The sequence below is a fragment of the Eptesicus fuscus genome, chromosome 11, assembly GCF_027574615.1.
Source record: "Eptesicus fuscus isolate TK198812 chromosome 11, DD_ASM_mEF_20220401, whole genome shotgun sequence".
Classification (NCBI taxonomy): domain Eukaryota; kingdom Metazoa; phylum Chordata; class Mammalia; order Chiroptera; family Vespertilionidae; genus Eptesicus; species Eptesicus fuscus.
In genome coordinates, this window is record NC_072483.1 from 92272707 (window position 1) to 92283011 (window position 10305).

Consider the following 10305-nt stretch of genomic DNA (forward strand, 5'->3'; position numbering starts at 1 on the left):
AAACTGTACAGAACGGTCCCACCCTGACAAGCAGCCAGGAGCAGGCTGCCAGCACAGCTGACATGTGCGCGGGGCGCTGTCCCAGGATGACACGCGGACACAAACATGTGGAGGCTCCCGGCCTCTGCAGCCCGCGCCCGGCCTTCCAGCTCGCTCAGCTTGGCCCGGTATTAATCACTCTCTCCCTCGCTCTCGCTCTCGCTCTCGCTCTCTCTCTCTCTCCCTCGCTCTCGCTCTCTCTCTCTCTCTCTCTCTCTCTCTCTAGGAGAGCTTGATTAATTTTCAATTTCTTCAAAGGAAAAATGTCTCTTCAAACAACATTTTCATTTTCATGTACATTCTTACTCCCTGCCAGGAAGCAATCACGGGGCATGAAGAACAGTTACACGGGGAGACGTTGTGGATTATTAAGTTAATTTAAGCAGCTGACCCAACCCAAATCTAGTTGTTATTCTTTTCTACTGTAACCATTTGATGGATGTGCCATTTGTTCTCACATATTAATTTTCTTTTTCTTTTTTCTTTTCTTTTTTTTTTTGCTGCAGAAAGCTTTCTTGTTGCGTTTGGTCCAGCGCCGGGGAGAGGGCTCCGGGTGCTTAAAGGATGCCTAGTGGCTTCGGGGAGAGGCTCGGGCAGAAGCCAGACCCCAGGGGGACACAGGGGCCCTCAAAGGCCTCTGGGCTCCCAGGCTCCTGGGGGTGCTGGAGGGGAGCCTTTGGAAGAGACACTCGCCAGCCCCGCCTGGGGCACCTGCGGAGGGAGGCGGGTGTGGCCCATCTTCCTGATGAGCTGCCCCTCCTCCCCGGAGGTGGTTCTGCAGGGGCCACGGAGCTGAGGGTCAGCGGCAGCCCCAGGGCCTGCAGCTCCGCACGGGCCTGGGCCAGGCCCCCCCCACCCCCCAGGCCAGGGCCTCCTCGGTCCCGGGTGTCACCCCCTCACCTGGGGAGGCTCCAGCTCCTCCCGGAGAGAAGGCGGCCCCCACGCTGGGTTAGCATCTTCCAGAGGCGCCGGGCCTTGGCTTCCTGTCCCACCCGAGAAGGAGAGGCCCCTCCAGGGCCGCGTGGGGACCGACGCCCGGACAGGTAGGTGCCACGGGGCCCGGGCCTCCGCCTGGGGGTGATGCGGAGAATCTGGGAGCTGGTGGTGGGAAAGCGCTGCTGGCTGGTCTGGGAGGCTGAGGAGGCCCAGGTGGCTGCGAAGGTGGGGCTGGAAAGGAGGGTGGAGGGGGTCGGGCTGGAAGAAGGGGGTCCCTCGGTCTGTTCTGCCGAACACAGGAGGCAGGCCCGGTTTTCCAGGACACTCCACCGCCTGCAAGCCCTTAGGTGAGTGGGCGTCCAGCTGACGGTCCCAGGGCGTTCCCTTCAGTTGGTGCGCTGTGCTCCTCAGGTACCTACTGTGTGCAGATCGAGGTGGGAACCACAGTATTGGACAGCCGCCCGCTCTAAGTCCTTTGGCCGCTGAGAATAAGTTTATTTATGAAACGGTGAGGTGAAACACAACTTGACTATGGTTTATTCTGGTTAGGACGTGCGGTAATTTTCTAAAAAGCCACATGGGACGGCTTTTCCTCCCAATTCAAAGGAACTGGGATTGTGTGCTCACATTCGTTCCTCTCTCCTGTGATGCTGGGTGTCTGTAGACCACTCTCTGTGTTCCACGCGGCTCCCTCAGAAACAGAGGCGTCTTTCTCCGGGTGTATCAGAACGTGGCCCTTTCCCAGCGCCCGTTCCTATAAAACACGGTGAAGAGAATCCAACTTCTCTAAAAGTTGCCCGTGAAGTGTCCTCTCGGCTGCTCAGTCGTTGAAGCGTTCCCTGCAGCTGATGGACGGGCGGTTTTCACCTAGAGGTTCTCATCCTCACAGCAGGATTCCGCACAGCGAGGCTCGGTCTTTATCGTTGTTCCTCATTGTGCTTGAGTTCAGTTTGTTTTCGGTTGGAGTAGCCCGGTCCGCTGACAGGTCTGCATTGTGAACCGGAGGCCCCCGGGCGAGGCCGTCCGCTTACCGACTCCCCCTCGGAGCCGGCGGCATCTGTCCTGTTCTGTTGTGTACAGTTCCGTCAAGTGAGCCTAGAGGAAAGGGAAAAGGTGTCTACCTTCTCCCTCCAACTGTCATGTTCCTTGTGCCAAGAGAGCCAAGAAATCCACGAAGGGAGACGTGGGGGTTGAGGTTAGGATGAGCCACGTCATAAGTAACTGACCAGCTGATAGCCATGGCCCGGAGGCGGGCTCGCCGTGCGGGGCTGCTCTGTGGGGCGGTGGCAGGCTGATGCTCCCGGCTGTCCTGCTGTGTCAGTTGTCGGTCAAAGGGGTTGAGTCTGATTCGCATTGTCCCATGGAAGGCCCCTGGTTTGCACGCACGCGTTCCTCTAGCCCAGTGGTCGGCAAACTCATTAGTCAGCAGAGCCAAATGTCAACAGTACAACGATTGAAATTTCTTTGGAGAGCCAAATTTTTTAAACTTAAACTTCTTCTAACGCCACTTCTTCAAAATAGACTCGCCCAGGCCGTGGTATTTTGTGGAAGAGCCACACTCAAGGGGCCAAAGAGCCGCATGTGGCTCGCGAGCCGCCGTTTGCTGACCACGGTTCTAGCAGGTCTAATCCATTCTTCACTCCGACTGAGGGGAGCGCCGATGGTCATGGAGCCGGTATTTGTATGGAGAAGAGTGAATGTGCTTAAGAACAACGGCACACGCGTGTCCAAGTTGCAGTGGCGCTGGGACCGTTCTGCTGCCTGGCCACGCAGCGACGCGGCTGTCTTCCTGATGCTGCGGAGTCAGGGGTCAGCTCTGGCAAAGCCTCTCGCGTCACCCTTTGCTGGAGAAGGGGAAAGCCCTGGTGGGGTGGGTGCCATTGACAGGAGGAACAGGAGGTGTGAAATCAGTATGAGTAATATCCAGTGGCTAATAGACGTAGCAGAAATTCTTGTCACACTTGTAGGTGGTACAAAGCTACCTGCTACATGATAGCGTTAGGATTAAAGTAAAAAAATCTCAGAACATAGTGATGGTGGGCTAATAGCAACATAGAAAGCTGTGAAAGACATAAGTATAAAAGAGCCTATTAAAATCTGCACAAGATGCCAGACTGGCGTGGCTCAGTGGTTGAGCACTGACCTATGAACCAGGAGGTCACGGTTCGATTCCCGGTCAGGGCACATGCCCGGATTGCAGACTCGATCCCCAGTAGGGGGCATGCAGGAGGCAGCTGATCCATGATTCTCTCTCATCATTGATGTTTCTGTCTTTCTCTCCCTTTCCCGTCCTTTCTGAAATCAGTAAAAAATATAAAATAAAATTAAAAAAAATAATTTTGTGTCCTCAAAAAAAACACACACACAACAAAAAAAAAACCCTGCACAAGAATATGGTGAAGAGAAATATGGCTGCATAGTAGTAGCTGATCTGGAACAAACAAACAAACCCAAGAAACAAAAGAAATGGTTGGTAGGTTTTAATTGATCCTGGCAGGGAAGCATGGCAGCTGAATGGGCGATGTCCTCATTCCTGAATGACACACACATCTGTCGGTGTCTGTTATGTGCTAAGCGTTATGCTGGGCACCAAGCTCAGTGATGACACAGGCCTGTTCAACACCTTGAGCAAGTCCACAGCCTGGCCTGCAGGACTGACAAGAAGCCATTTCCGCTCAGAGTGATGAATGCGAGGCTGAAGGTGGAATGGAAGCGTGTGAAGGGCACAGGATCCAGCTCGAGGGGTCTAGATGGGCTTTTCAAAGGAAGGGATGTAAAAACAATGCTGTTATGTTCTCCACTGACCTCACTCTCCGAGGTTCATATTGTCACATCTCGATCCCAACTTTATCCTGGTCCATAACGAGACTGCGACCCTTCTCCCTCCTCTGCACTCTCTGGAAAAGGTGGAACATGGTGCCAACTTCCTCAGCTGTCCGAGTAATCTTGTCAATGTACAGTTGGGCAAAGAAACATTCTGAAAACCAAAGAGCTCTCATAATGTGTCCTCTCTCTCTTGGCAAGACACAGATTTGCATTCAGGTTGTGTATCCCAGTAGGGTTTTTTAATGAGATAAAGTAAGAAAGGGATCTGTAGCTGAAATCTAAAAAGCAGATTGGTTATTTTTATTATTTCTAGTTCATATCCCAAGACCCGCAAAACATTCAGAGTTGGAGCAAACACATCTATAACAGCCATTAGTTCCTGGACAAGCCCTATTCCATAGTACTGTCAATAACGCTTTCCAATAAGAGAGAGAGAGATGGTGTATACTCTATTTTATGAAAGGAATTAGGTAATTTTATAGTTATTTCTACATGTCTGTTTTTAGAGTAATCTAGGTATCCTTTATCCTAAGGCCCCTTTCCTTCCCACCTTCCTTCTCTCTTCCTCATACCTTCTTGTGTCTTCTGTGGCCTAAACCTCAACATAGACTGCGGTATGCACCGGGCATACTCCTGGCTCAGGGGGTTGTACTTCCTGGTACCTCTGCCTGGATCGCTCTTTCCCGTGGAATAATCACAGTTTGCTCTAGTTTATTTATAAAAAAACGTTCCGTCATTTTAACGTCTGTACATATGTGCTTTACGTTTATTATTTACTCTATTTACCACAAGTAAAGGTCAGGGATTGTTCTCTTTCTTTTAAATTTTTTTCACTGAATCACGTCATTACTGCTGTGTGTGCTCCATGTGCGTGAGGGAAGTGCTCATGGAGGTGGGTTCTGACTTCCGGCGGAAATTGTGGTCTGTCGCCGGAGGAGCGGGTCTCCGACGTCACCGAGGGCCTACTTATTCAATCGTTACTTCTTTATGCAGCATCAACTCTTGGGCAATCAAGTGTCACAAGTTAATAGTCGCTTTGTTCATGAGCCTTTTCAATTGTTCCAAAGCTGCACACTCAGAGCTGTCCAGGCTGCCCAGGACCTCCAGCATCTCCAGACTCCTGAGCAGCTCCACACCAGATGGTCAGCTCCCCCTCTTCATTTCCATCGGATTTCCCATCGGCCTTCGTCTTTGAAGGAGGTGGAGGCGAGAACTCCCAACCCTAACCCCCTGCCCCGGGAGAGCTGCTGCAGCGGGGGCTCGGACCCTCACAGACGTGCAGCCACTGAGAGCCTCTTCTTTGTCCACTGCTCTCAGACCTGCAACGATGACCATTTTGAAATAAAGTTGGAAATGTAGGTGAAGAAAAAGGGTGGGACGGGTCTGAGCTTCAGAGACACTGCCAAGGCCATGCGTAGTGCCTTTTCCTCGCCAGAACATGACCGAGGACTTGGAACCCATCTCTCCTGACCCTGCCACGTGTCCCTGCTCTTCCCAGGCCGGAGCGAGCGGGGCAGGCGAGCGCACCATCTGGGATCATCACGCTTAAGACAAGTGTGCTGAGGAAGAGCTGTGTGCATTATCATGTAAAACTTCCTTTCACACCGCATTGGCCCAATTGTATACACAGTAAAAAAACATCAACAATAACAACAAAATAAAAATATCGCAGAAGGTTTTACAGAGGAGCCTTTTATTCCTTATTTGTTTTATTGTGCTTTGAATTTTTGTTTGCCCAAATATCTCCAACTCACGTTTTAGTGTAATGCTTCCCTTCTAGTTCTGCTAACAAGAAATCTGTGGCTCTGATGACCATCTCCTCGCTGAATAAAGGAGTGAAATGTGGGCGAGAGGACTGCCAAGTACGAAATATTAACCTCAGATTTCATCAGATTTTGTGTTTTAAGCCAAATATCAAACACTGATACTGGTTCTTACTGTTTTTTTTTGGATTTATCTGCAATATTTTATAATTTGTTGGATATGAACTCACCACAAAATTGTCAGTTTATTGCAATGTGATTTCTAGAAGTATGAGATGAACCATTTTTGATGTGTGAAGTGAGATCTGAGACATGAGACGAGAGAATGTGAAATGAACGTGTGGCCGACCTTGGAAAAGGAGTTGATTGGAGTGAGATTTGGGGATAGAAAAAGGATTGAGGAAGTTTGTGGTTTGGGAAGCCCAAGTACTGGCTGGCTTGGAGTACAATAGAAGGAAGGAAAAAGAGATTAGGAAAACGGGGGGTGGGTAAACCCTATTTTATTTTATACCCATCATTTGAATAGTATCAGGGAATCTCTACTCATTCTTCACTTAATAAATAATCCGGTGTCATGAGTACACGCCCCACCAAAACTCAAATGAAGAATGTGAAATAGCTTGTCCGCCCCAGCTGGTCTGGCTCAGTGGATGGCGCATTGGCCTACGGACTGAGGGATCCCGGTGCTTTCCGGGTATGGATGTGTGATGGCACACGTGTATTTCAATCAGGGAAGCTCACTGTCCTCTTTGTTGTCCAGAATTTGTGTTACTGCTCAATCACATACTCCACACAAGGCTGACCTTTAACCTCCAGCACGCACCTCCACCAGGTGTTCAGCTGATCACTTTAGTGCTCAGTTCCTCTTGGAGGTCAGAACTAACAGGACACGGGTCAAAGCCCCAAGCGTAAATGCCATGATTGGAGTGTCTGGTGGCCAAGCCTCTTGTAAACAAAGCCATGCTTATCCAGCAGGACATGCCAGGGGCTCAGAACCACCTCCCAGGAGCTGAGGATGAAGACCAGACCTCCCTGTGGGCCCAGCTTACCCTTCGCTGCACGTGCGCCCCTCTGTCCCTCTGTCCCTCGGGATCCCACTTAGCGCCAAAGCAGAGCCAGCCATGACTCCCAGGACCCACACTCGGGACTAACGCATCCCGGCCCTTGAAACACCTGCTTTTCTTGCCCCCATGTTCTTGAAGCTGCAGCCGACCCAGTCCTACCGCTGTAGGAATTCTGATTTGTGTGAGACCAAACCTGGGGCTGAAGGGAGTGCAGAGAGAGGTGAATGGAGAAGTGCTTGGAAAAGAGCAAAGACAGAGTCAGGTGGCAGATCCTTCCCCTGAGACAGCCTGATGGCCAGAGATTCCTGCCTCAGGGAGCACCCTTCCCCCCCTGTGCTGAGACCATTTTGCTTTGTGTTCTTGGAGATACTCACAAATCAGCATGATATTCACACATCATGGCCGCTGAGGGACATTTTGTAATTTTAAACCATTAACATATTACTTTTGTGCAATCACAAACGTATTAGTTTTACTTTGTCTCTTTGGGAACGAGTCATACCATGTTCACAGTGGTGATTGTTATTAATTCAATTGCCAACTCTATGGACATTAAGTGATACAACAGTATTTAATTTCCAAAGATTTATGACAAATTTAGCTTCATTTAAGTAATTTTGAATTATTAGATATTTATGAATTATCATTGTATTTTGCCTCTAAATTCTCATAGATAATTTTAAATAATTGATAAAAATAACATTTTGGAAAATGCATAAATTTAAATTAGTCTCTTGGGGTTTTTTACATTTTTAATACAATTTTATTTTGTATTTTAACATTATCATACAATAACATTATGCTAAAATGAAAATAAATGAAAGCACATTTTAGGGACTGATATGATATGTATGTATGCTAATTTGTTTATTACCTACATCTCGATTGAACCCTTCTTCCAAGGAAAGTGCCAGACCATCAACAGAATGCTTGCGTGCACACTAATAATTGAGTATGGTTATCCTTGATATTATTTTGCCTTTCAGTGATAAACCATGGCTCTACACCTGTTTTGTAATTATAATTTTATATGTTTATATTTGTCAAGACACAGGATTTCTTGTATTTTTTTATTTGTTTATTACCTACATCTCGATTGAACCCTTCTTCCAAGGAAAGTGCCAGACCATCAACAGAATGCCCAAGCCCCACAATGACAGAGCTGGGCGTATGGGTAGACAAGAGAGGCTCACTGTCCAGTGGGGCCCCGGGGAGATCTGGCGCCTGCAGAGTCACAGAGCAGCGTGATAAAGGGCGGGTCCCAGGCAGAGTGACCAGGTCTGTGTGTGTGTCTGTGTGTGAGACAGCTGCACATGTTGGAGGGTCACGGGAGAAATGTCTTCAGAAAAACACACATCTAAGAATTGAAGACGGTACATTATTTTTGTCAACAACAACAACAATATGGAGGAAGTTTAAAAACTCAAAAAAATATACAATGTTCTACCAAAGGTCCTGGGAAAATATTTAGAATATATGAGGAAGTAATGGAGTAAAAAGAGACAATTAATTTTACCACATTGATATCTAAATGTACATGAAATTTTACCTACAACAAGAAAAATAAAAGTATATACATTATTATCACATGATGGTCTCTTCAATGAGTAATACCTGTCTCTCGTGATAAATTTAACTTTTAGTCAATTTATGGATAAATCATGGAATACTATGGCATCAAAATAGCAGATTTAGGGTCAATCGTGGCAATTAAAAAGTTAAAACCAAAGCTAATAGAAGTTGACAATTCATAGCTAACTAATGAGATTGTCAAGAAAAATACAAGAAATCTGGTGGTAATGGGAAGTAAAATTTTCTCATCTTATGAGAATACTAGAGGCCCAGTGCATGAAAATTCATGCACTGGACGGGGGGTCCCTCAGCCCAGCCTACCCCCTCTCACAACCCGGGAGCCCTCAGGGGCAGGAGGCAACCCAGCAGACAGGGGAAGGCAATGCCCCATCACACCTTTGCTGCTGCCACTGCCGGCAGCACACGCCTCTGCCAGCCCTGGTTACCTGAGCCTCAGCCGGCCCTGGTTACCTAAGCCTTGGGCGGCCCTGGGCAGCTGGGCAGCCACCATCCGAGGCTTTCCTGCACCTCGGGCTGGCCCTAGGCAGCTGGGGCCTGAGGGGCCTGGGGGAATCCAGAGGCAGGTGCATGGCATGGCTGAACCCACCTGGGGCAGGCCCAGCGGAGCTGAGGGAACTGGGCACCGCCATCTTGTGGCTGTGGGCACCGCCATCTTTGAGGGTGTGGCAGTCAATTAGCATATTGCCTCCTTATTGGCTGTGGGCACCACCATCTTTGAGGGCATGGCAGTCAATTAGCATATTCCCTCCTTATTGGCTGTGGGTGCCACCATATTTGTGAGGGCATGATGGTCAATTAGCATATTCCCTCTTTATTAGACAGGAAGTTTTCATTTTTGACTTTGTTAACAAATAACAAAATACCAGGAAAAAGTTTTGAAATTTCTCAAAGATCTAGAATTCATTATAGATCCTTACATTACTTACTTATTAATTTAAATAACATGTTATATTTTTATGCCTGTGCATTTTGGGAGATATATTCCCGTTTCATAAATGAGGAAGCGGGGGCACGCAGAAGTTACCGGCTTCTCCCAAGGCATAAAATCAGTCATTTACCATGGACATCACATCCTTAAAAACAGTTCATTTTCATTTCATGCTAAATTCACCCTAGTTTCTGTAGGCCCTGGCTTATCACCCTGAGGTTATAATTTTCAATTTTGTACACTTTCTAGTAAATAAACAGAGGTAAGGAGTGTGGTGTCTAGTCTTAGAATAATATCTCATCTCTGAGATATATGTGTTACTCCTGCAGGGAGGGAAGACAATGATGACTGAGGAAATAAAGTTATAGTATGGATGGTGAAATAGTCTGGACAAAAACAATCACAATTTCTCCCTCTTCCAGGTTTTTTCCTTAATCTTCAGGACAGCCTCTCATTGTGCCTGTGAGAAATGTCATTGTGATTTTTGTTTTACTTTAATTAGTGACTAAGCTGTTTATGTCTCACTTTTTATTTAGTTTTGGTCTTATTTATTTACTAGGGGCCCAGTGCATGAATTCGTGCACCTTGGAAGGAACTGTGGGCTGTGAGGCTACAGTGGGCACAGGGGAGGGTCTCAGCCCATCCTCTGCACCCCCACCCAGACCCTCCTGCCACAGCCCTGGTCCCCTGTCTGGTGGCAGCCCCGCTCCCACCACCGCCGCTCCCACGCGCTGACAGTACAGAGTGATTGGGGCCTGTGCCAGCAGTGGGTGTGAGCGGCCAATCGCCCCTCAGGAGCAGGGGGAGGTGGAGAAGCCCTCAGGGGCGATCGGGGCTGGCAGCCACCGCTCACACCCACTGATGGTGCTGAATGATTGGGACCGGTGCCGGGCGCAGGTGCGAGCGTGGCCGGTGCCGGCAGTGGGTGTGAGTGGCAGCTTCGGAGCCGGCAGTGGGTGCGAGAAGTGCCTGCCGGCCCTGACCGCCCCTCAGGAGCAGGGGAGGTGGAGAAGCCCTGAGGGGCGATCAGGACCAGCAGGCACCTCTCACACCCACTGCCGGCTCCGAGCTGCCGCTTGCACCCACCGATGTTGCTGAGCGATTGGGGTCGATGCCAGGCGCCAGACACGGGTGCAAGTGGGGCCAGCGCCAGCAG